A 24,690-nucleotide genomic window follows, 5' to 3' on the forward strand; every position below is an offset into this window, starting at 1 on the left:
TTTGGTCTTTTGCAGCAATGTTATAAATTCAACCTGCAGCAGGTACCACCGAGTGATGACAGGTAACATCCACAGCTCAATTTTCACTTACTTTTACTTGCTATTCACTTACTATTGCTTGGTCATATCCAATTTGTGTTCGCAATGCTTCTAGCTATACAGCTGTCATGTTCACTTAGTTTACCATACAGTTTTACTGTAGAGTGTCTGAAGCTACTGAACTCTATAGTTCCCTATACAGGTTGTTTGTATAACATTACTAAAAATGCTGCTTCCATTAAAGGGACACTGAACCCAATTTTTTTTTTCGTGATTCAGATAGAGCATGCAATTTTAAGCAACTTTCTAATTTACTCCTATTCATTTTTCTTCATTCTCTTGCTTTCTTTATTTGAAAAAGAAGGCATCTAAGCAATTTTTTGGTTCAGAACCATGGAAAGCACTTGTTTATTGGTGGGTGAATTTATCCACCAATCAGCAAGAACAACCCAGTTTGTTCACCAAAAATGGGCCGGCATCTAAATTCTAAAATTAAAATTAAAAATACAATTTTTAAATTAAAAATACCAATACTAAATGCTAAAATCTAAATTAAAAATACCAAGAGAATGAAGACAATTTGATAATAGGATTAAATTAGAAAGTTGCTTAAAATTGCATGCTCTATCTGAATCATAAAAGAAAAAATGTGGGTTCAGTGTCCCTTTAAGTTCTAAAGACACAAGCATACTCCTGAGACTACTTCATATGCCTATATGGGAAAATGTCACATTATTTCAACCAAAAAGACTAAAAGAAAAATATGATCATAGAAGTAAATCTGGCAAATTGTCTTTGCATACTATTACATACTATCTGTTAAAACAGCCACACAGCATATCTTCTTTCACATGATTTCTACATTTTAACGCTGTTTAAATCTTGCTTTCAAACATATTAGGCAATTATAATCAACAATGAATAAATTATTGCTGTAATGCTTTACAGTATTTTTTTTATTGACCATGTATCATTTCTTCTGTGAAGGTCTGTTTGAAGTAAAAAGAAACATGTTCTTTAAAGGGACACTGAACCCAAATATTTTCTTTTGTGATTCAGATAGAGCATGCAATTTTAAGCAACTTTCTAATTTACTCCTATTATCAAGTTTTCTTCATTCTCTTGGTATCTTTATTTGAAAAGCAAGAATGTAAGTTAAGATGCTGGCCTATTTTTGGTGAACAACCTGGGTTGCTCTTGCTGATTGGTGGATAAATTCATCCACCAATAAACAAGTGCTATCCAGGGTCTGAACCAAAAATTGTCTGTCTCCTTAGCTTAGATGCCTTCTTTTTCAAATAAAGATAGCAAGAGAATGAAGATAATTTGATAATAGGAGTAAATTAGAAAGTTGCTTAAAATTGCATGCTCTATCTGAATCACGAAAAAAAAAATGTGGGTTCAGTGTCCCTTTAAGTATCTAATAAGAATACAGTTACATGCCCCTACAGCTCCCAATTGTGCCAGACCAAAACCTCATATCAGATGCATAACTCTGAAGACTGCATTTTGAAAAGCTGTATGTCCAGTTATGATCAGAGATACACAGTCCCAGTAGACCAGTTGATGTGAACAATACACACTGGTGAGACCTTAGAAAAGATGCTTAAAGGGATAGAAAGGAAAATATTTAAATGTGCACTGGTGGATTTCAATTTTAAATAGAAGAATTTTTGCAATATATTTTCCATTTGCAAAAATGCTGCTAGTAAACCTTTTTATTGTTTTTCAGCTGCATACGCACATATGCTGTGAGAGCCCATGTACCAAGCACCAAACCTTCTCAGAGAGTCAACAGTGGCTTGTATGGCACAAATTAAGGGCTAGATTACAAGTGGCATGCTAACTGTTGCATGTGAGCGGTATCGGGTTTTTCCTTGCATTGGAATAGCATTGGTATTACAAGTTGAAAGTAAACAAGAGCGCCAATCCTTTTTACGCTCGTCCAGTTAGCGCAACTGAAACACCCATGTAATGTAATACGTAGTGCATTAAAAAAGTTGCAAATAATACAACATAAATACATTTACAGTTACAGTCATATAAACACTATCTGATAAAAAGTATTCAAATATTAAAACAAAAGTTATAAGGATTCAAAGGTATATGGTAATGAAAGGTGTTTGACTTTAAAGGGCTAAATTATTTGTATACACACATAAACATGTCTAAATATGTGTAAAACATGTCTAAATATGTGTATATATGCACATATATATGTATATACTGTATGTATGTACATATGCATGAATGTGTTTTACTGTATATATACTGTACATATTTAATATTCCAATGTTCTTCACATACACGATAATGTGATTTTTATTGTATATATATATATATATATATATATATATATATATATATATATATATATATATGTATATATATATATATGTATATATATACTGTGTATATATATATATATATATATATACATATGTTTTACATTAATGTTATCACATATATAAAACTAGTCTTAAAGCCCGTTCACACGGGCCATTTTTTGCAGTACAGCGGTCCCACCCCTTGCTCTCTCTCTATATCCCCTCTCTTTTACTCTCTCTTTCTCCCCTCTCTTTTGCTCTCTCTCTCCCCCTCTCTTTTGCGCTCTCTCCCCCCCCCCTCTCTTTTGCTGTCTCTCTCCCTCTTTTGCTGTGTCTCTCCCCGCTCTCTTTTGCTCTCTCTCTCTCCCCTCTCTTTTGCTCTCTCTCTCCCCCCTCCTCTCTTTTGCTGTCTCTCTCCCTCTTTTGTTGTCTCTCTCCCTCTTTTGCTCTCTCTCTCCCTCTTTTGCTCTCTCTCTCCCCCTCTCTTTTGCTGTCTCTCTCCCTCTTTTGTTGTCTTTCTCCCTATATTGCTGTCTCTCCTTCTTTTGCTCTCTCTCTCCCCTCCTCTCTTTTGCTGTCTCTCTCCCTATTTTGCTCTCTATCTCCCCCCCCTCTTTTGCGCTTTCCCCCCTCTCTCCCCCCTCTCTTTTGCGCTCTCTCCCCCCTCTCTTTTGCTCTCTCTCTCCCCTCTCTTTTGCTCTCTCTCCCCCCTCTCTTTTGCTGTCTCTCTCCCTCTTTTGTTGTCTTTCTCCCCCCTCTCTTTTGCTCTCTCTTTCTCCCCCCTCTCTTTCTCCCCCCTCATCTCTTTTGCTCTCTCTTTCTCCCCCCTCATCTCTTTTGCTCTCTCTTTCTCCCCCTCATCTCTTTTGCTCTCTCTTTCTCCCCCCTCATCTCTTTTGCTCTCTCTTTCTCCCCCCTCATCTCTTTTGCTCTCTCTTTCTCCCCAATCTCTTTTGCTCTCTCTTTCTCCCCAATCTCTTTTGTGCTATCTCCCCAATCTCTTTTGTGCTATCTCCCCAATCTCTTTTGTGCTATCTCCCCAATCTCTTTTGTGCTATCTCCCCAATCTCTTTTGTGCTATCTCCCCAATCTCTTTTGTGCTATCTCCCCAATCTCTTTTGTGCTCTCTCCCCAATCTCTTTTGTGCTCTCTCCCCAATCTCTTTTGTGCTCTCTCCCCAATCTCTTTTGTGCTATCTCCCCAATCTCTTTTGTGCTATCTCCCCAATCTCTTTTGTGCTATCTCCCCAATCTCTTTTGTGCTATCTCCCCAATCTCTTTTGTGCTATCTCCCCAATCTCTTTTGTGCTATCTCCCCAATCTCTTTTGTGCTATCATCTCCCCAATCTCTTTTGTGCTATCATCTCCCCAATCTCTTTTGTGCTATCATCTCCCCAATCTCTTTTGTGCTATCATCTCCCCAATCTCTTTTGTACTATCTCCCCAATCTCTTTATCCCCCTCTTCTGCTCTCACTATGCCCTTCTTTTTAGAGCTCTCTGTCTTCTTATGATTCACTCACTGTGCACAGCCACACACCCGGCACCTCTTATGATTCACTCACTGTGCACAGCCACACACTCGGCACCTGGCCCCGCCCGGCCCCGTCCGGCCCCGCCCAGCCCCGCCCGCGTCATGCGCGACCCCGCCCGACCACACCCATGTCACGCCCGGCCCCGCCCACACCACGCCCGCCGGCCACGCCCACTCCACCACACGCGACACTGGGGGAAGACAGTTAGAAGGCCAGGTGTGTTTGTCCTTGTGCGCAGTCTCTACTGCGCATGACAGCTTCGGACAAACACACTTGGCCTTTTATAATATAGGATATATATTTAGCAATAAAAATTACATAGAACATAGGAATGTAAAATATGTGTAACGCGATTCATGATTTGTTTTTTAGGTCTAACGTGGTGTCAGGTTAGTGCACATGAAGAATTGCTAACCTCAATGCGCATTATTGAAATATTAAATATTATATTAATTATATCATATTAATGATAATAATTATTTAAAAAAATGATACATACTGTAAAAATAAATAAATAATTATATATAACACACAGAGAAAGTCCAGCACTCACTTGCAAGCTCTCAGCTACGATTAAAAATTATATATATATATATATATATATATATATATATATTATGGATTATTTAGAATACTTACTGTAATTTGTTTTATATATATATATATATATATATATATATATATATATATTCTATGGATTATTTTGAATGTTTTACAGTATATATAATAATTTTTAATTATTATGATTAATATTTTTGTAATTTTTGATATTTAATATTTCAAGATCATGCATTGAATCTAGCAATTCTTCATGTGTGCTAACCTGACACTGCAAATCGCAAATCGTATTATGCATATTTTACACTCCTTTGTTCTGTAATTTTTATTATTAAAGATATATACATGTGTGTGTGTATATATATATATATATATATATATATATGACAAAATAGATATCTATACCTATATATTTATAGGAATAAATATACTAGTATAGATTTATACAGATATATATTTAAAGAAATGTATATTTACAATAAAAATGACTTTGTTCTGTAAGTGAAGAACATTGGAATGTGAAATATTCATACCTCCTGTCGGCTTAGAGTGTGGGCAATGAACTTTATTTAATCTGTGCTCTCTATTGACTTCTATGGGGAGACGTTAAAGGGACAGTTTACTTCAATTTTCATATAACTGCATGTAATTGACACTACTATAAAGAAGAATATACACAGAAACTGATCTAAAAATCCAGTATAACACCTTTTAAAAACATGCACCAAGATTACAAGTTTTGCGCTATACCTGGTGCGTAAATAACGCAAAAAAATTAGCAGTATCGCACTTTCCATAGCGCTGCCATTACAAGTTATTGAAAAACCTTCTCTTATTGTGCGGTAGGGTGCGTTAAGCTCCATACCGCACAAAAGCCAAGGCCTGACTCGTGTATGCTTTCACCCATAGACATCAATCCCCTACCCTTGACATCGCCGACACTAAATAAACATAATAACCCCTAAATCGCCACCCCCAACATCACAGACACTAAATAAACATATTAACCCCTAAACCGCCACCCCTGACATCGCTGACTCTAAACTCATTAACTCCTAAACTGCCGGCACCCCCACATCGCTACTAATAAACAAAACCCATTAACCCCTAAACCGCCGCCACCCACATCGCTGCTATGAAAATAAATGTATTAACCCCTAAACCGCTGGCCCCCCACATCACAATTACTAACCTAAACCTATTAACTCCCCTTCTTTTCTCTCCCTTTCTCTCAGGGAGGAAATGGTATGAGATGCATGCAATTCAACCCACCTGTATGCAAGTGTTTTGCTAGCCCATATTCTTTTAAATTGTTATTAAAAAAACAAACAAAACAAAAACTTTATACGCAATGACCCCTAAAAATATTAAGTGGAAAGAAGGCCTAAACCCTTTGATGGGGGGGCAGCAGAATTTTGAGTGCCTAGGGCAGCACAAAACATAAATACGCCACTGCTGTGTTGGCATGTTTGAAAGCTGGCTATAACTGTTTTAATTAGTTCATTGTAATAGCAATAATGAACTGAATTTTCTGCATACAATACATGCTGGGAAGAAAAAAACGTAACGTATTAGAAAAATGAACCCGACCAAGCAATTTTTAAACCTAAGGGTTGGTATATTGTTAATGATTTATTTAATTAAAAACAACATGTGAGCATTTCCCAATTATATGAAATGAGAATAGTTTCATTAGGACACAGTTTAACCCTTTATTTATCAGAAGAGATTTAACACCAGTGTTTACATTGATTTCCACTGTAAAACAAATGATTAAAGGAACATGAAGCAGTGAGGTTTTAAAATAAAATATTTAATCATGCATAGCAAAAACTAATTTGCTGTATGCTTTCATTATTTATTTTCCCCCCATCTTTTTTAATTTGAAGAGACAAGAATATCAGACAGCATCTAATAAAAGTCCATTGTATTCAAATATGCTGCATGAACACATTTCAAATAGGCATTGCTTTCTCTCCTACCCCTGCTGAGAGATTGTTTTATTCTGCTATATTTTGCTAACATAACTTTCTTATTGCTAATACTACAGTACTGAAATATTTAATAATGGCAAAAACAGCTATTTCGAATGACAAAACAAAGTTCAAGGATTGATTTCTAAACAATCTAATACACTTGACAGATAATTGAGAATACATACAGTATATTGTCTCTTTAACACTTAAAATGATTGTTTTTCCAATTCTGAAAATTTGAAGTGGACTTCACAAGCCTAACCATGCTACATATCTGTGCCTAACAATACAAGTTTTGCTTACATAATTGCAATGCAAATTAGAAATTTATTTGAAAACATTTGTTTAAAAACTGTTGAAAAAATATAATTAATTTCCTGAGCAGGATCAGTACTAAAACACCTAAAGGGAATACAAGAAATGAGGGCTTTCCTATATGTGTTTCCTAATGCAGATATGTAAACAACAATGCATGTTCATATGTATATAGACACTGTTGTGATTTGTTATTATAGGTTCTTTTGTGACTATGGTGCACTTAAAGGGCCATGATACCCAAATGTTGAAACACTTAAAACTGATGCAGCATAGCCGTAAAAAGCTGACTAGAAAATATCACTAAACATCTCTATATAAAAAAGAAAGATATTTTTACCTCAAAATGTCCTAAGTGTTCACATCCCATTGTAAAGGACTTTAAGCTTCCCTTAGCTCCCTAGCACCACTAATTTTAAGGGATTTTCATGATTTTGGAGGTTGGTCACAGTGTACTTTCTACTACTTCCCATTTTATTTACCGGGGACAATGTAAACATGCCCATGAACCACTTGGTTCTACTCCAAACAGCCAGGCATTCCTAAAGACTGCCGACTGGTCCCTTGTTTTAGCCACACAGGAGATGCCTTAATGCTTTTCTAGAACTCCCACAGTTCATCATCAATCAGCTTCCATACTCTGGACCAAGAATTCCATATGTTGTCTGATACGAGGTCCAGAACCCAAAGGGTTACTTAGACAGGTACTATTACAACATCACAAATAAACAGTAATAATAATAATTGCATATGATATATGTTTTTCATGGGCCAATAAAACTTGAAAATCTTTCTTAGAGCTGTTGAGTTATCATGATATGAAGCAAAAACAAAAAAATACACCCTACAATTGTATGTCTGTGTGTGAGGATATCTCAAAGGAAAGTACACAAGGATTGCCCCAACAGTGTTGCATTTAATGGTAAAAATAAATTAATGCTAGACACACAAGGAATAAAACACACAGATTGGAATCTTAAAGAATATCATGAGTTCATCTGTAATATAGTTCAGAAGAAAAAGTTTCACAGTGCTATAGTTTAGTAAGTACACTGTGTACTATTGTTTGCTCTGAATTTCCCCCTTCCCTTTGAAAGTCAAGGTGGGAAGTTTGTTTCATGATGTATGCAAGGTACCAAATTAAAAATAGAAAGTAAAGCAGAACCAAATATATAGAAAACACTTTAATGGAACACTGGACTAAAAAAGATAGAACACAAGGGACTATGTTGGTCTTACACATTTTAGCTGAAAAGTATAGATTTAGTAATAAGTTTCTATGGATTTATGTTATTTATTTATCTTGCTTGCACCTAAGCTATTTCTTTGATGTGTGTGTTTGTTTGTTTACTTAAAGGGACAATAAACATTAAATACATTTTATTGGCATAGTATTAAGGTAATTCCCCGACCTCCCTCTAGTCATGGGTGCCGCCATATTGAAATCTATCTTTCACTAGATTCCAGTGCTGAACTATTTGCACATGGGCAGTAAGTCTTCTTCAGATACCTCAAGTGAAACCTAGGTTCCATAATGGCAGCACCCATGATTAGAGGGTGATGTATGAAATGTGTTTATTGTCCCTTTAAAGTAATTTTTATTTTATTTTATATATTACAAATTCTTCAACAATATTATAAATTATTAAGTGTATTGCAACAGTTCTGCATACACAAGCAAACATTTATAAAGCATTTAAAACCTCTCACACCTCATAAAATTCCTCTTAAATGCTATTTATCTTAACTCCCTAACTGTGGCCAAGTAAGGACAGATAAAATTAAGTTCCACAACATATAAATCAATTTAGTGTACAATAAAGAACATTAAAAATGTGTGCTGAATACATAATTTACATTAATTTTCCATATGGAGGACGTTTTGTTTTCAGTTCTAATGTTTATTGTCTTACGGTTCACATTTGAATATACACAATTCCTCAATGAAACCTGTTGGCTAAAAAAAAAAAAAAGAAAATGTCCAGACTCCCCTTTTTTAATCTTGTAAAATTGTGTTTACTTTCTTTGTTGATAATGTAAACAAATCATTACAAGCTTGATAACATGCAACCAATTAAAGCAAGAACGTTTGCCATGTATCTGTGTTTAGGGAACACTGAACCTAATAAATCAGTAATATAGTTTCTTAAGTGGTTCCAAAAACAGCTTGTGGAATGTGCTGAAAACCACACTCTATTATGTGAAGAAAGACAATATAACTGATGTTCTATATGTCTCTGACAGAACACCAGAGGAATGCTTAATGTACAATGCTAATCAGATATATTGCAACTCCTTATTTATTTAAACAAGAATTCCAAGGGAAATATTTTTGGAATCTTGGTTTGCATGGTGTAATAACACAAGGTCTGACTTTGTCTTATAAATTTTTATTGTTTATTTCATTAGAATGATTGGAAGTTTGACATTTTCCATTGACAGAAATTGGATTAGTTTTCTTCTTGATTTGTCTGTGGTTTCTTTAAACTTGTGTTAGTATGTGAAAGAATGAGAGGAATCCAATGTAGTGATTATTGTTACGCTGTGGTTTAATATGTGTATAAAACCAAAGAAATATGGCAGATAAAGCAAAGGCTTAAAAAGGGATATTAAACCACAAAATTTAAAAAGTTTCCAGTTTTCTTCTATTATTAAATTTGTCTTGTTCCCATGGAATTTAAAGAGATACCTCGGTAGGTGAATGGAGCACTAAATGTCAGGAAATAGTGCTGCTATCTAGTGCTTATGTGAATGAGATATAATTCTTGCAAAGCTGAAACAGTTGCAGCAGTGCTCCAGACACATGCATGCTTTGAGCTTAACTTCCTGCTTTTCAACAAAAGATACCAAGATAACAAAAACATTTTGATAATAGGGAAGCTTATCACCCGACTCAGTAACAAATGAATTTCACTTACCTAACAGTCGTCCTCATCTATCTCCTCACTAATATCATTCTCACCTTTGCAGTCCCCACCTCCTGTTTCCCATCCTCCTACCCATCTAGATTGTAAGTTCCCATGGGAACAGGACCCTCAATTCCCCCTGTATTTGTCTGCAAAATGTTGTCTTTTATTGTATTGTTTCTCCGTTGTACTTTTATCTTTGTACCCATGGGCAGCGCTGCGGAATCTGTTGGTGCTTTATAAATAAAGAATAATAATAATAATAGCCATTTGCGGGAGTGAGATAATTAACCAGCCATTACAAGTGGCTGGTTATTGCTACTGCCAACTTGTGGTAGCAATTATTGCTTATAAAATTATATCTCTGGTTTATTTTATAAATCTGCCCCAAATGGTCCCAAAATACTGTCTAGTGTAGTTTATTAAAAAACAATAAAGATGGCACATGACTTTCTATTTGTTGAGCTAATATTGATGTTTTAAAATTTTCCCTATAGAGTTTGCACCCGGGCTGACCTGGGGTAAACTGTCTGAGTCACTGAGAGCTGTGCAGCTGTCTATGCGAGCTGGTGAGCACCCAGGGCTGTGAATTTTTCAGTGGCATTGGATGTGCACCAGGTCCGATTTGAGAGTGCAGTCCATTTTCATGTTTTGTATGTATCTTAGGAAAAAAACAAAAGGCTTGTGTTACACTTTACTCTGCACTTCTTCTTGTAAAAAGGTAGCTTTTAAATCCCTGATAACCTGAAAAAAATGTTTTATTTAAAATGGGATTTTTTTTTAGCAGGGTCTCATCCAAAACAGTGTGGAGGATCATGCTAATTCCATGATATCCATAGTGAGATCAGACAAGGGCATTTCTTGAATGTCAGAAGATTTGACTAGTCAGAAGTTCAATTGGTCTAGAAAGAGGTAATCAAGCCTAGAGTATATTTTTCTGGGGTGGGAATAAAAGGTAAAGTCCCTAGTGTTCGGGTGTTGTATTCGCCATACATCAATTAAGGATAAGTTTTGGAGCTTGGTGACAATACTTTTTAGAGTTTGGGACAGTGCTATGCCTATGGCAACAATCCCACCGGGGATCCAGGGCCACGTAGTAGTATCCTGTGAGAATAATTGTCCCCTTTGTTGTGGCTCGCAATATCTTATCTACCACTTTACAAAAAAAAGGCTGCTTGTCTTGTATTTGGGCATATTTACCAAAGTGACAGGATGGTTAAAAATGATCCCTGGGATAAAAATGGAGTCTACCTTCATTGTCTTGGTATTGTGATATTAATTGAAAAGGGAGTCATCTGTGTAGCAGGATGCCAACACCATTTTTTTCACAGTGTGGGAATGAAAAAATACCAATGGATATGTAGTTGATGAGTACTTTTGGAGTGGAGGAATTACGGAAGTGTGTTTGTTGCATAAAAAAACGATATCGCTCCCACATTTACAAAACCAATTTAATGCTGTAAACTGCTTAGTTGGGGAGTTTAGACCCTCCACATTTTGGGTGATTACTTTGATATTATTTTGGCTCATGGAAAAAAGGGTAAAGGTGAAATAGCAGAATATGAGTTAATAATGTAAGCCTATCACTAGTGTGTAAATGTAGTCCCTGAGAGCTTAAGAGTGCAGTATTCCCTAAAAGAAAAGTTATAACCAACATGAATTATACATAGGTTGGACGAGACCTTACATGTTCATCCTCCATATTAGGGAATAATAGAGGAGAGGAATATTTGGCCTAGGAACGTGGTATTTAGACTTTGTGGGGTATGACATATCTCAAGCTATTTTTCAAACCTCAGCATATTGTACTAAATAAAAAAAGCGAATATAACAAACAACATTTCAAACAGTTTGGGGCTGTAACATAATACTGGCCTATTTCTTTTTCTGGAGACTTTCATCCACTCTTGTCTCTGGGGCTTTGGAGAGGAGTTCCCTCTAGACAGTGCTACTTCATTATCTCCTTCAAGTCTAGGGGGCAATGGAGGCGCTCTGTTCAATTGTTTGCAAATGTCCCCAGATCATCCTGAGAGTGGAAGATTACAGTTTGCATTCCTTTAGATACCCACAAACAGAAGGGGAAGATCCACCTATAGTGTATTTTCAGCAATACAGATGGGAGGTAAGGAATCTAGCTTCCCTTCTGTTTGTCAGTGTAAGTGTACTAAAATCTGCATACATTTAGATGGAGGCCTTTTCAAAGTGAATGGGGTAAACCTTCCTGGCTGCAGCAAGGACCTTTTGCTTAACTTTAATATTATGAAAATTCAAGATAACATCCCTAGGTAAGTCAGAGTCTTTAGGCTGCGAACTAAGGGCACAATGAGCTCTGTCCAAACTGATTCAACCGATTCAGGGATTCCGTGGATGCAGAGATTTTGTTGCCTTCCTCTACTATTTAGATCCTCTATATGGTTCTGTAGGTTAGTGATGATGGCCCTTTGCTGATGGAGTTGTCTTGAGGGTACACAAGAAGTTGTTCATGTTATGAGCCTTTTGTGTTTTTATCAGCTCTGTCCATTTTTGTAGATTTTCTTGAGGCCATGCAGAAGTAAGGTAAGAGACAAATAATGAAGCTATATTCTTCTGTAAGTAATGCGTACTGTGGAAATATATAAATCAAAGGATACAAGAACTCTGAAGGTTTGCACAGATACACAACAGATGGCGTGTATTAGGGAAACTGTATGATTCAGCAGTTAGGTCCTATTATTTCACAATTCCTGTCTTGTGTTAGAAGATCGTATACTAAGTGCATGCAGTAAGTTATATAATATATAAAAATTGTTCAGTGTTAGGCTGCTCAAAGAAATTTCCAGCATGTGAGTCAAATATTAATTTCATTGTAGAGCCTGGCCTAGAGTGTAGTAAATGCACTATGTATTTAAAATCAGGTACACCTCAGGGCTGTATAAGCAGAGCTTCTTCAGTAATATGTAGAGAAAAGTGGTGTAGACAGAATATCATCATATATTATATATGTAGAATATGCACCTTATGTCAGAAGATGATGTTACACATAAGATAAAAGCAGCTCAGGAGGCCTATTTGATGTAGATTCCTGGAGGTGCAGCGTGAGGTTTCTGTGCCCTGCATCTATTGTAGCAGCACTCAATCCTGTAAAGTCTCCACATTATTTTGATAATCCTGGTGCAGGGAGCACTTTTTAGAAATTAATGGCCTGGTGTAGTTCAGCATTGCAGAACATGACATCTAGGATATTTGCTTCTACAGTGCAGTAACTGAACCCTTCGTCAGAGCTCACCCGGCGATTCTCAGCCCCTCTGGTGAATCTAGGCACCGACAGCACCTTGGGCATTGCACAGCTAGATTCAGTGTGGCCTGCAATAAGATGGCACCGGGAGTTCTCACTCCCATGGCACAGTAAAGGAGGTCTGAGGCAGAGGGTGACCATTATTTATAAGCCCCTCCAGGTACAGCCCCCAGTGAGAGCAGGTTATGCTGCAGTATTGGCTGAGTTTTTTTTTTTTGTCACATGCAGTGGATAGTCGGTGCCAATGTCCTCTGTAGCCCAAGAGCTCTGTGTCACACAACCATCTTGGTGGCTAGTCGCCCAGATAAGTAACCATTTTATTTTACAATCTCAAAGTGTTTAATGTCATTTTAATTTAAAGTCAGGGTTCCCATTTTTGCAAGTGCTGGTTTTAATTCCCAGACTGATCCTGGAGAAAGGTTCATCATATAAATTGCGAACAATCAGGTTGAAACAGATCTTGAAGCTCCTTGTTGCCCTTCACCAGTTTTGAATATTATAAGATACAAACGGCTAGATTTAGAGTTTTGTCGGTAACGACCCGCATAGCTAACGCTGGCTTTTTTCTGGCCGCTCCTTTAAAATAACTCTGGTATTGAGAGTCCACAGAATGGCTGCGTTAGGCTCCAAAAAAGGAGCGTACAGCATATTTAACGCCACTGCAACTCTCGATACCAGAGTTGCTTACGGACGCGGCCAGCCTAAAAAACGTGCTTGTGCACGATTCCCCCATAGGAAACAAGGGGGCTATTTGAGCTGAAAAAAAACCTAACACCTGCAAAAAAGCCGCGTTCAGCTCCTAACGCAGCCCCATTGTTTCCTATGGGGAAACACTTCCTACGTCTGCACCTAACACTCTAACATGTACCCCGAGTGTAAACACCCCTAACCTTACACTTATTAACCCCTATTCTGCCGCCCCCGCTATCGCTGACCCCTGCATATTATTTTTAACCCCTAATCTGCCGCTCCGTAAACCGCCGCTACTTACATTATCCCTATGTACCCCTAATCTGCTGCCCCTAACACCGCCGACCCCTATATTATATTTATTAACCCCTAATCTGCCCCCCACAACGTCGCCTCCACCTGCCTACACTTATTAACCCCTAATCTGCCGACCGGACCGCACCGCTATTATTATAAAGTTATTAACCCCTAATCAGCCTCACTAACCCTATAATAAATAGTATTAACCCCTAATCTGCCCTCCCTAACATCGCCGACACCTAACTTCAATTATTAACCCCTAATCTGCCGACTGGAGCTCACCGCTATTCTAATAAATGTATTAACCCCTAAAGCTAAGTCTAACCCTAACACTAACACCCCCCTAAATTAAATATAATTTTAATCTAACGAAATTAATTAATATTCAATCAGCCAATCAGATTGAGCTTGCATTCTATTGGCTGATCGGAACAGCCAATAGAATGCGAGCTCAATCTGATTGGCTGATCGGATCAGCCAATCGGATTGAACTTGATTCTGATTGGCTGATTCCATCAGCCAATCAGAATTTTCCTACCTTAATTCCGATTGGCTGATAGAATCCTATCAGCCAATCGGAATTCGAGGGACGCCATCTTGGATGATGTCATTTAAAGGAACCGTCATTTGGCTAGTAGGCGTCGGGAGAAGAGGATGTTCCGCGTCAGATGGAAGATGATGGCTCCCGAAGAAAGAAGATTGAAGATGCCGTTGATAGAAGACTTCATCCGGATCATGGACCTCTTCAGCTCCCGCTTGGATGAAGACTTCATCCGGATCATGGACCTCTTCAGCCCCCCGCTTGGGCTTGGATCAGGACATCGGAGGAGCTCTTCTGGATTGATCGGTGAACCTGGTATGGTGAAGATAAGGTAGGAAGATCTTCAGGGGCTTAGTGTTAGGTTTATTTAAGGGGGGTTTGGGTTAGATTAGGGGTATGTGGGTGGTGGGTTGTAATGTTGGGGGGGGTATTGTATGTTTTTTTTTACAGGAAAAAGAGCTGAACTTCTTGGGGCATGCCCCGCAAAGGGCCCTGTTCAGGGCTGGTAAGGTAAAAGAGCTTTGAACTTTAGTAATTTAGAATAGGGTAGGGCATTTTTTTATTTTGTGGGGCTTTGTTATTTTATTAGGGGGCTTAGAGTAGGTGTAATTAGTTTAAAATTGTTGTAATATTTTTCTTATGTTTGTTTTTTTATTTTTTGTACTTTAGTTAGTTTATTTCATTGTAGTTATTTGTAGGAATTGTATTTAATTTATTTATTGATAGTGTAGTGTTAGGTTTAATTGTAGGTAATTGTAGGTATTTTATTTAATTAATTTATTGATAGTGTAGTGTTAGGTTTAATTGTAGGTAATTGTAGGTATTTTATTTAATTTATTGATAGTGTAGTGTTAGGTTTAATTGTAACTTAGGTTAGGATTTATTTTACAGGTAATTTTGTAATTATTTTAACTAGGTAGCTATTAAATAGTTCTTAACTATTTAATAGCTATTGTACCTGTTTAAAATAAATACAATTTTAACACAATACTACAATCTCAGCGCTCCCTGGAATATTACTTTGCAATAAAAGTGAAAAAAATTAGATAATTAAAACTTAAATGAAATGTCAAAATTTAACTTTTCTACTGTTTTGTATAAAATCCCACTTAGAGTTACGTATTTCTTGTATTACATATAGATTACTCTGTCTCTAAAAATACATATATAGAGATCCTTATAACTCTAATTCCAAAAATGATATAAACAGTTAAAAACTCCTTTCGAAATTGGTCTTAGACAAGTGTTATAATTGTAATACTGCAAACCTATGTAGTTAGTTACCCATAAAATGTTCTTTGATCAAATGTCCAGACCTATTGTGTTTTATTCCTTTTAAACTGTTCAATCTTGAGAAAACGATACAGCTCCTTTGTGGTTACCCAAATCTGATCGGTTGCTGCCTGGTGTGTACTCCGGATGTCTTTGTTCCGGCAGAAATGAAACAGCTGAAATGAAATAGAAAACACACAGCGCCCACCGAATCAAGGTAGCTTTTTTACAACAATTTATTGTGCGCAAAAAGTAAAAGTATACACTTACAAGATAGTAGTGTTACATGTGCCTTTAAAAAATGATGATTGTCTTCAGCAAATGTCCGTTTTACCACTGACAGCGTGTAAGTTCAGAGTTCCGTGTTTGAATACTGCTCACACAGTCTTGCCGCCTCAGCTGTTCTCTCCTAACAGCGTATGGTGTTCTCCAACGAGAGCGGCTTAGGTACTCTTTCTTTGTTAGTCGCTGTGGTACGGTGCTTCAGGACCTGTCAAAGGTTTGTCCTGTTTTTAACCCAACGCGTTTCTTTTGCAAGCGTGCAAACTTCATCAGGGGTATTTCACTCCTTTGCTTGACTGTCAATATGGTCTAAATTTCAGGCTTTTAAACTCCTAAACCGGATGTTACCTGACCATAGATCTGATACCGGTACAAGTATAAGATTCTACTGGGTCCTAATGCTCCCTTTGTTTCATCCTGTCTTTTTACATTAAATCAAATAGTTAAAAATAGTTAAAAATAGTATAAGAACAGTTAGTAAAAAAAATTTTAGTAAAATTTTTTTTTCAAATGCATATATATATATATATACTCAAGAGCATGTTTGATATGTGTGTACCTCTGAAACAGATGCCTATATTTTAATAGAAAAACTATTGTATATATAAAAAGAAAACCTTCAATTGATTTATCAGATTATAAATTTAAATAATGAACTTATTATTGCGGATACAATTGTTGCCTTCCTGATTAATCACCTGTTTCTCTAGATCTTTTGTTTTTTATTTTTTATTTGTTAAATAATTTTTTATAATATTTTATAAGGTATGCACTTGTTTATTTTTCTTGAAAGATTTTTCTGTAAAGACTTTACCTTTATTATTTATGTAAAGGCTGCTAAATCTAAATCAATATTTAGACCCATAGGATAGAGACTTTTTAGCTCCGTAATCCAAAAAGTCTCTCTCCTTCTTAATTTGGTAAGGCGATTAATTCCTTCTACCTTGTGAGGTACCCAGTCGATGACTGTAATTATTAATTCTTCAGGATTACTTGAATGAAATTCTCTAAAATGGTCTACTACACTGTGTTTGACTACTCCCTTTAAGATATTATTTTTATGTTCCCAAAATCTAGTTTTTATTTTCCTTTTAGTTCTATCCAAATAGATTTTATTACATGGACAGACTAGTTGGTACACCACATAAGTAGATTCACATGTGCACCTATACTTCATTTCATAACTGATATCCCCTTTTGCATTGAAAAAAGATTTAGACTGTAATACATGTGGGCACATGCTACAGTCTCTCTTCCTGCATTTAAACATACCCTGTTTGGGAATCATCCAATTAGAATTTGGAGTTGTTCTCTGAATTTCCTTTAATCTTGAGGGTGCTAAAAACTGTTTTAAATCCCTATTTTTTCTGAATACCAGTTTGGGCTTTTCCCCTAATAAAGGGCATAGTATTGGATCTTGTTTTAAAATGTTCCAATTTTTATTTAGAATCTTTCGAATTTGGTCAGACCCCTCAGAATAAGTTGTTATAAATAAAGGTTCCTCTCCAAAGTTGTTTTTTTTTGGTATTATTATTATTTTTTGGAATTAATAACTGTTCCCGAGGTACTAGATCAGTTTTCCTCATGGCCAATATCCTAACAAAGAAGTTTAGGGATAAGGGCTACAAAGAAGATTGGCTGACAGAGGCCATGAGGAAAACTGATCTAGTACCTCGGGAACAGTTATTAATTCCAAAAAATAATAATAATACCAAAAAAAACAACTTTGGAGAGGAACCTTTATTTATAACAACTTATTCTGAGGGGTCTGACCAAATTCGAAAGATTCTAAATAAAAATTGGAACATTTTAAAACAAGATCCAATACTATGCCCTTTATTAGGGGAAAAGCCCAAACTGGTATTCAGAAAAAATAGGGATTTAAAACAGTTTTTAGCACCCTCAAGATTAAAGGAAATTCAGAGAACAACTCCAAATTCTAATTGGATGATTCCCAAACAGGGTATGTTTAAATGCAGGAAGAGAGACTGTAGCATGTGCCCACATGTATTACAGTCTAAATCTTTTTTCAATGCAAAAGGGGATATCAGTTATGAAATGAAGTATAGGTGCACATGTGAATCTACTTATGTGGTGTACCAACTAGTCTGTCCATGTAATAAAATCTATTTGGGTAGAACTAAAAGGAAAATAAAAACTAGATTTTGGGAATATAAAAATAATATCTTAAAGGGAGTAGTCAAACACAGTGTAGTAGACCATTTTAGAGAATTTCATTCAAGTAATCCTGAAGAATTAAGAATTACAGTCATCGACTGGGTACCTCACAAGGTAGAAGGAATTAATCGCCTTACCAAATTAAGAAGGAGAGAGACTTTTTGGATTACGGAGCTAAAAAGTCTCTATCCTATGGGTCTAAATATTGATTTAGATTTAGCAGCCTTTACATAAATAATAAAGGTAAAGTCTTTACAGAAAAATCTTTCAAGAAAAATAAACAAGTGCATACCTTATAAAATATTATAAAAAATTATTTAACAAATAAAAAATAAAAAACAAAAGATCTAGAGAAACAAATGATTAATCAGGAAGGCAACAATTGTATCCGCAATAATAAGTTCATTATTTAAATTTATAATCTGATAAATCAATTGAAGGTTTTCTTTTTATATATACAATAGTTTTTCTATTAAAATATAGGCATCTGTTTCAGAGGTACACACATATCAAACATGCTCTTGAGTATATATATATATATATATATATATATATATATGCATTTGAAAAAAAAATTTTACTAAAATTTTTTTTACTAACTGTTCTTATACTATTTTTAACTATTTTTAACTATTTGATTTAATGTAAAAAGACAGGATGAAACAAAGGGAGCATTAGGACCCAGTATAATCTTATACTTGTACCGGTATCAGATCTATGGTCAGGTAACATCCGGTTTAGGAGTTTAAAAGCCTGAAATTTAGACCATATTGACAGTCAAGCAAAGGAGTGAAATACCCCTGATGAAGTTTGCACGCTTGCAAAAGAAACGCGTTGGGTTAAAAACAGGACAAACCTTTGACAGGTCCTGAAGCACCGTACCACAGCGACTAACAAAGAAAGAGTACCTAAGCCGCTCTCGTTGGAGAACACCATACGCTGTTAGGAGAGAACAGCTGAGGCGGCAAGACTGTGTGAGCAGTATTCAAACACGGAACTCTGAACTTACACTCTGTCAGTGGTAAAACGGACATTTGCTGAAGACAATGATCATTTTTTAAAGGCACATGTAACACTACTATCTTGTAAGTGTATACTTTTACTTTTTGCGCACAATAAATTGTTGTAAAAAAGCTACCTTGATTCGGTGGGCGCTGTGTGTTTTCTATTTCATTTAAAATAAATACAAAGTTACCTGTAAAATAAATATTAATCCTAAAATAGCTATAATATAATTATAATTTATATTGTAGCTATATTAGGATTTATTTTACAGGTAAGTATTTAGCTTTAAATAGGAATAATTTATTTAATAAGAGTTAATTAATTTTGTTAGATTTAAATTATATTTAAGTTAGGGGGGTGTTAGTGTTAGGGTTAGACTTAGCTTTAGGGGTTAATGCATTTATTAGAATAGCGGTGAGCTCCGGTCGGCAGATTAGGGGTTAATGTTTGAAGTTAGGTGTCGGCGATGTTAGGGAGGGCAGATTAGGGGTTAATACTATTTATTATAGGGTTAGTGAGGCGGATTAGGGGTTAATAACTTTATTATAATAGCGGTGCGGTCCGGTCGGCAGATTAGGGGTTAATAAGTGTAGGCAGGTGGAGGCGACGTTGAGGGCGGCAGATTAGGGGTTAATAAATATAATATAGGGGTCGACGGTGTTAGGGGCAGCAGATTAGGGGAACATAGCTATAATGTAGGTGGCGGCGCTTTGCGGTCGGCAGATTAGGGGTTAATTATTGTAGGTAGCTGGCGGCGACGTTGTGGGGGGCAGGTTAGGGGTTAATAAATATAATACAGGGGTCGGCGGTGTTAGGGGCAGCAGATTAGGGGTACATAAGTATAACATAGGTGGCGGTCGGCAGATTAGGGGTTAAAAAAATGTAATCAAGTGGCGGCGATGTGGGGGGACCTTGGTTTAGGGGTACATCGGTAGTTTATGGGTGTTAGTGTACTTTAGAGCACAGTAGTTAAGAGCTTTATGAACTGGCGTTAGCCCAGAAAGCTCTTAACTCCTGACTTTTTTCTGCGGCTGGAGTTTTGTCGTTAGAATTCTAACGCTCACTTCAGACACGACTCTAAATACCGGAGTTAGAAAGATCCCATTGAAAAGATAGGATACGCAAATGACGTAAGGGGATCTGCGGTATGGAAAAGTCGTGGCTGAAAAGTGAGCGTTAGACCCTTTCTTGAGTGACTCCAAATACCGGCGGTAGCCTAAAACCAGCGTTAGGAGCCTCTAACGCTGGTTTTCACGGCTACCGCCAAACTCCAAATCTAGGCCAAAGGTAGGCTGAAAAAATTATATTCAGTTAAATACATAATACATATTCTAAGATCCCCATATTTGGTTGTGAATAGTTGATGAGATCTTCTAAAATGACAGCTCTCTGATGCTTTATTCAGGCATGAACCAAGCTGCTGTCAGAGACACTTTTGATGCCAGTATCTCTGAATATGAGCAAGTTTTATTGTGAAATCAAAATAAACCTATTCATAGATGTAATTCTGCTCCAAAAAAAATAAAAAATATTTAACTAGTTTGATAGAAATACAAAATACTGTTATCAGGTTATCTAGCAGTTGTAGACTTTGGGCGAGATCAAATATACGGCGCAGGTTTAGACGCACATCGGGGTATTACATAAACCCCACCGGCAGTTCATAAAGTGCCGTAAGTAAAAAACTTAGTAAATAAGTAAATAAACTAGCGATGTCCAGAAATGAGCGTAAATACAAATTTCTGGAGTCGCCAGTGACTTACGGCACTTTATAAACTGCCGTCGCCTAAGAAAAGTAAAGAAAATAAGAAATCTCCCGTAAAAGTCTAACACGCCTCTCAAAAATAAGCCTGACACGTAAAACCCCTATATCCACAATAACCCCTCTCATTACTAATATTAATTGTATTAACCCCTAGACCGACAACCCCCCACAACGCAATATGCCTATTTAAACAATTAACCCCTATATCCGTCAGTTTTCTCTTGTTCTTAAAATGTGTCTCAACCCCACCTCGCTTCCAAGATTTAAAATTGTGTGCAATTTGATTTTTACTAAATGCATCTCATATTGAAATAGGACTTACTTATCGGTAAGTTGACCTAATGTCCTGGTTTTGTCTTGGACCCAACATTATTATGATGATTCCTGATTGAAGAAAATAGTAATGATACAGTAATAAAACAACTATTTTATAGTTATTTTTTATCAAATTAGGAATGACATCATCATAAATAATTATTCTCACCTCACATGTATACTACACTGTGGAGTTCTGTTTAGGATGGCTCAGCACATCGGCCTCCCATTAGTATTTTAATATGTTTTTCTTTTCTGGAAATTATGAAAAAATAAGAAAGTCAAATGAATAACAAAAATATAAGTATTATGTTAGAAGCAGAGTGACTTGCCATTTACTTCAGCCTTACCAGGAAGATCACAGTATTCAGATATGATCATTCTGGTGGTACCAAATTATGGATTATCTCAGTTCCCCAATCTTCTCTCTCAGGGTCAGGGTCCAAATATCAAAGGTTTGTTTGTTCCTGTATAAATCTGTCTTAATCTACATATAAATCTAAAATCTATTAATGTTTTATTATAGCACAACTCTCAAAGAATAATGACTGCCCCTAATTGTGAAGGAAATATGTCCAGTGTCTTCCAACATACAGTATAGAGTTAGCAAATTTAGAGAGCTCCAACAAATTTGGAGTTGACAAGAACTATCAGCACATACAAAGAATGTATTTCTGTTGTACTTTTCATACAAATTAAAGAGCATGTTTGTATTGACATTTAAATGTATTTATTTAGACCTAGATTTGGAGTTTGGCGGTAGCCGTGAAAACCAGCGTTAGAGGCTCCTAACACTGGTTTTAGGCTACCACCGGTATTTGGAGTCACTCAAAATAGGGTCTAACGCTCACTTTTCAGCCGCAACTTTTCCATACCGCAGATCCCCTTATGTAAATTGCGTATCCTATCTTTTCAATGGGATTTTTATATCTCCGGTATTTAGAGTCGTTTCTGAAGTGAGCGTTAGACATCTAACGACAAAACTCCAGCCGCAGGAAAAAAGTCAGTAGTTAAGAGCTTTCTGGGCTAACGCCGGTTTCTAAAGCTCTTAACTACTGTACTCTAAAGTACACTAACACCCATAAACTACCTATGTACCCCTAAACCGAGGTCCCCCCACATCGCCGACACTCGAATAATTTTTTTTAACCCCTAATCTGCCGACCGCCACCTACGTTATCCTTATGTACCCCTAATCTGCTCCCCCTAACACCGCCGACCCCTGTATTATATTTATTAACCCCTAATCTGCCCCCCTCAACGTCGCCTCCATCTGCCTACACTTATTAACCCCTAATCTGTCGACCGCAAAGCACCGCCAACAAAGTTATCCTTATGTACCCCTAATCTGCTGCCCCTAACACTGCCGACCCCTATATTATATTTATTAACCCCTAATCTGCCGAGCGGAGCTCACCGCTATTCTAATAAATGTATTAACCCCTAAAGCTAAGTCTAACCCTAACACTAACACCCCCCTAACTTAAATATAATTTACATCTAACGAAATTAATTAACTCTTATTAAATAAATTATTCCGATTTAAAGATAAATACTTACCTGTAAAATAAATCCTAATATAGCTACAATATAAATTATAATTATATTGTAGCTATTTTAGGATTAATATTTATTTTACAGGCAACTTTGTAATTATTTTAAACAGGTACAATAGCTATTAAATAGTTAATAACTATTTAATAGCTAAAATAGTTAAAATAATTACAAAATTACCTGTAAAATAAATACTAACCTAAGTTACAATTAAACCTAACACTACACTATCAATAAATTAATTAAATAAACTACCTACAATTACCTACAACTAACCTAACACTACACTATCAATAAATTAATTAAATACAATTCCTACAAATAAATACAATTAAATAAACTAGCTAAAGTACAAAAAATAAAAAAGAACTAAGTTACAAAAAATAAAAAAATATTTACAAACATAAGAAAAATATTACAACAATTTTAAACTAATTACACCTACTCTAAGCCCCCTAATAAAACAACAAAGCCCCCCAAAATAAAAAATGCCCTACCCTATTCTAAATTACTAAAGTTAAAAGCTCTTTTACCTTACCAGCCCTGAACAGGGCCCTTTGCGGGGCATGCCCCAAGAAGTTCAGCTCTTTTGCCTGCAAAAAAAAACATACAATACCCCCCCCAACATTACAACCCACCACCCACATACCCCTAATCTAACCCAAACCCCCCTTAAATAAACCTAACACTAAGCCCCTGAAGATCTTCCTACCTTGTCTTCACCTCACCGGGTATCACAGATCGGTCCTGGCTCCGATATCTTCATCCAACCCAAGCGGGGGCTAGACATCCACTGAAGAAGTCCAGAAGAGGGTCCAAAGTCTTCATCCTATCCGGAAAGAAGAGGCGATCCGGACCGGCAACCATCTTGATCCAAGCGGCATCTTCTATCTTCATCCGATGATGACCGGCTCCATCCTGAAGACCTCCACCGCGGACCCATCTTCTTCCAGCGACGTCCAACTGAATAATGACGGTTCCTTTAAGGGACGTCATCCAAGATGGCGTCCCTCGAATTCCGATTGGCTGATAGGATTCTATCAGCCAATCGGAATTAAGGTAGGAATATTCTGATTGGCTGATGGAATCAGCCAATCAGAATCAAGTTCAATCCGATTGGCTGATCCAATCAGCCAATCAGATTGAGCTCGCATTCTATTGGCTGATCGGAACAGCCAATAGAATGCGAGCTCAATCTGATTGGCTGATTGGATCAGCCAATCGGATTGAACTTGATTCTGATTGGCTGATTCCATCAGCCAATCAGAATATTCCTACCTTAATTCCGATTGGCTGATAGAATCCTATCAGCCAATCGGAATTCGAGGGACGCCATCTTGGATGACGTCCCTTAAAGGAACCGTCATTCTTCAGTTGGACGTCGCCGGAAGAAGATGGATCCGTGGTGGAGGTCTTCAGGATGGAGCCGGTCGTCATCGGATGAAGATAGAAGATGCCGCTTGGATCAAGATGGTTGCCGGTCCGGATCGCCTCTTCTTCCCGGATAGGATGAAGACTTTGGACCCTCTTCTGGACTTCTTCAGTGGATGTCTAGCCCCCGCTTGGGTTGGATGAAGATATCGGAGCCAGGACCGATCGGTGATACCCGGTGAGGTGAAGACAAGGTAGGAAGATCTTCAGGGGCTTAATGTTAGGTTTATTTAAGGGGGGTTTGGGTTAGATTAGGGGTATGTGGGTGGTGGGTTGTAATGTTGGGGGGGGGTATTGTATGTTTTTTTTTACAGGCAAAAGAGCTGAACTTCTTGGGGCATGCCCCGCAAAGGGCCCTGTTCAGGGCTGGTAAGGTAAAAGAGCTTTTAACTTTAGTAATTTAGAATAGGGTAGGGCATTTTTTATTTTG

The sequence above is a fragment of the Bombina bombina genome, chromosome 4 (assembly GCF_027579735.1).
Source record: "Bombina bombina isolate aBomBom1 chromosome 4, aBomBom1.pri, whole genome shotgun sequence".
Classification (NCBI taxonomy): Eukaryota; Metazoa; Chordata; class Amphibia; order Anura; family Bombinatoridae; genus Bombina; species Bombina bombina.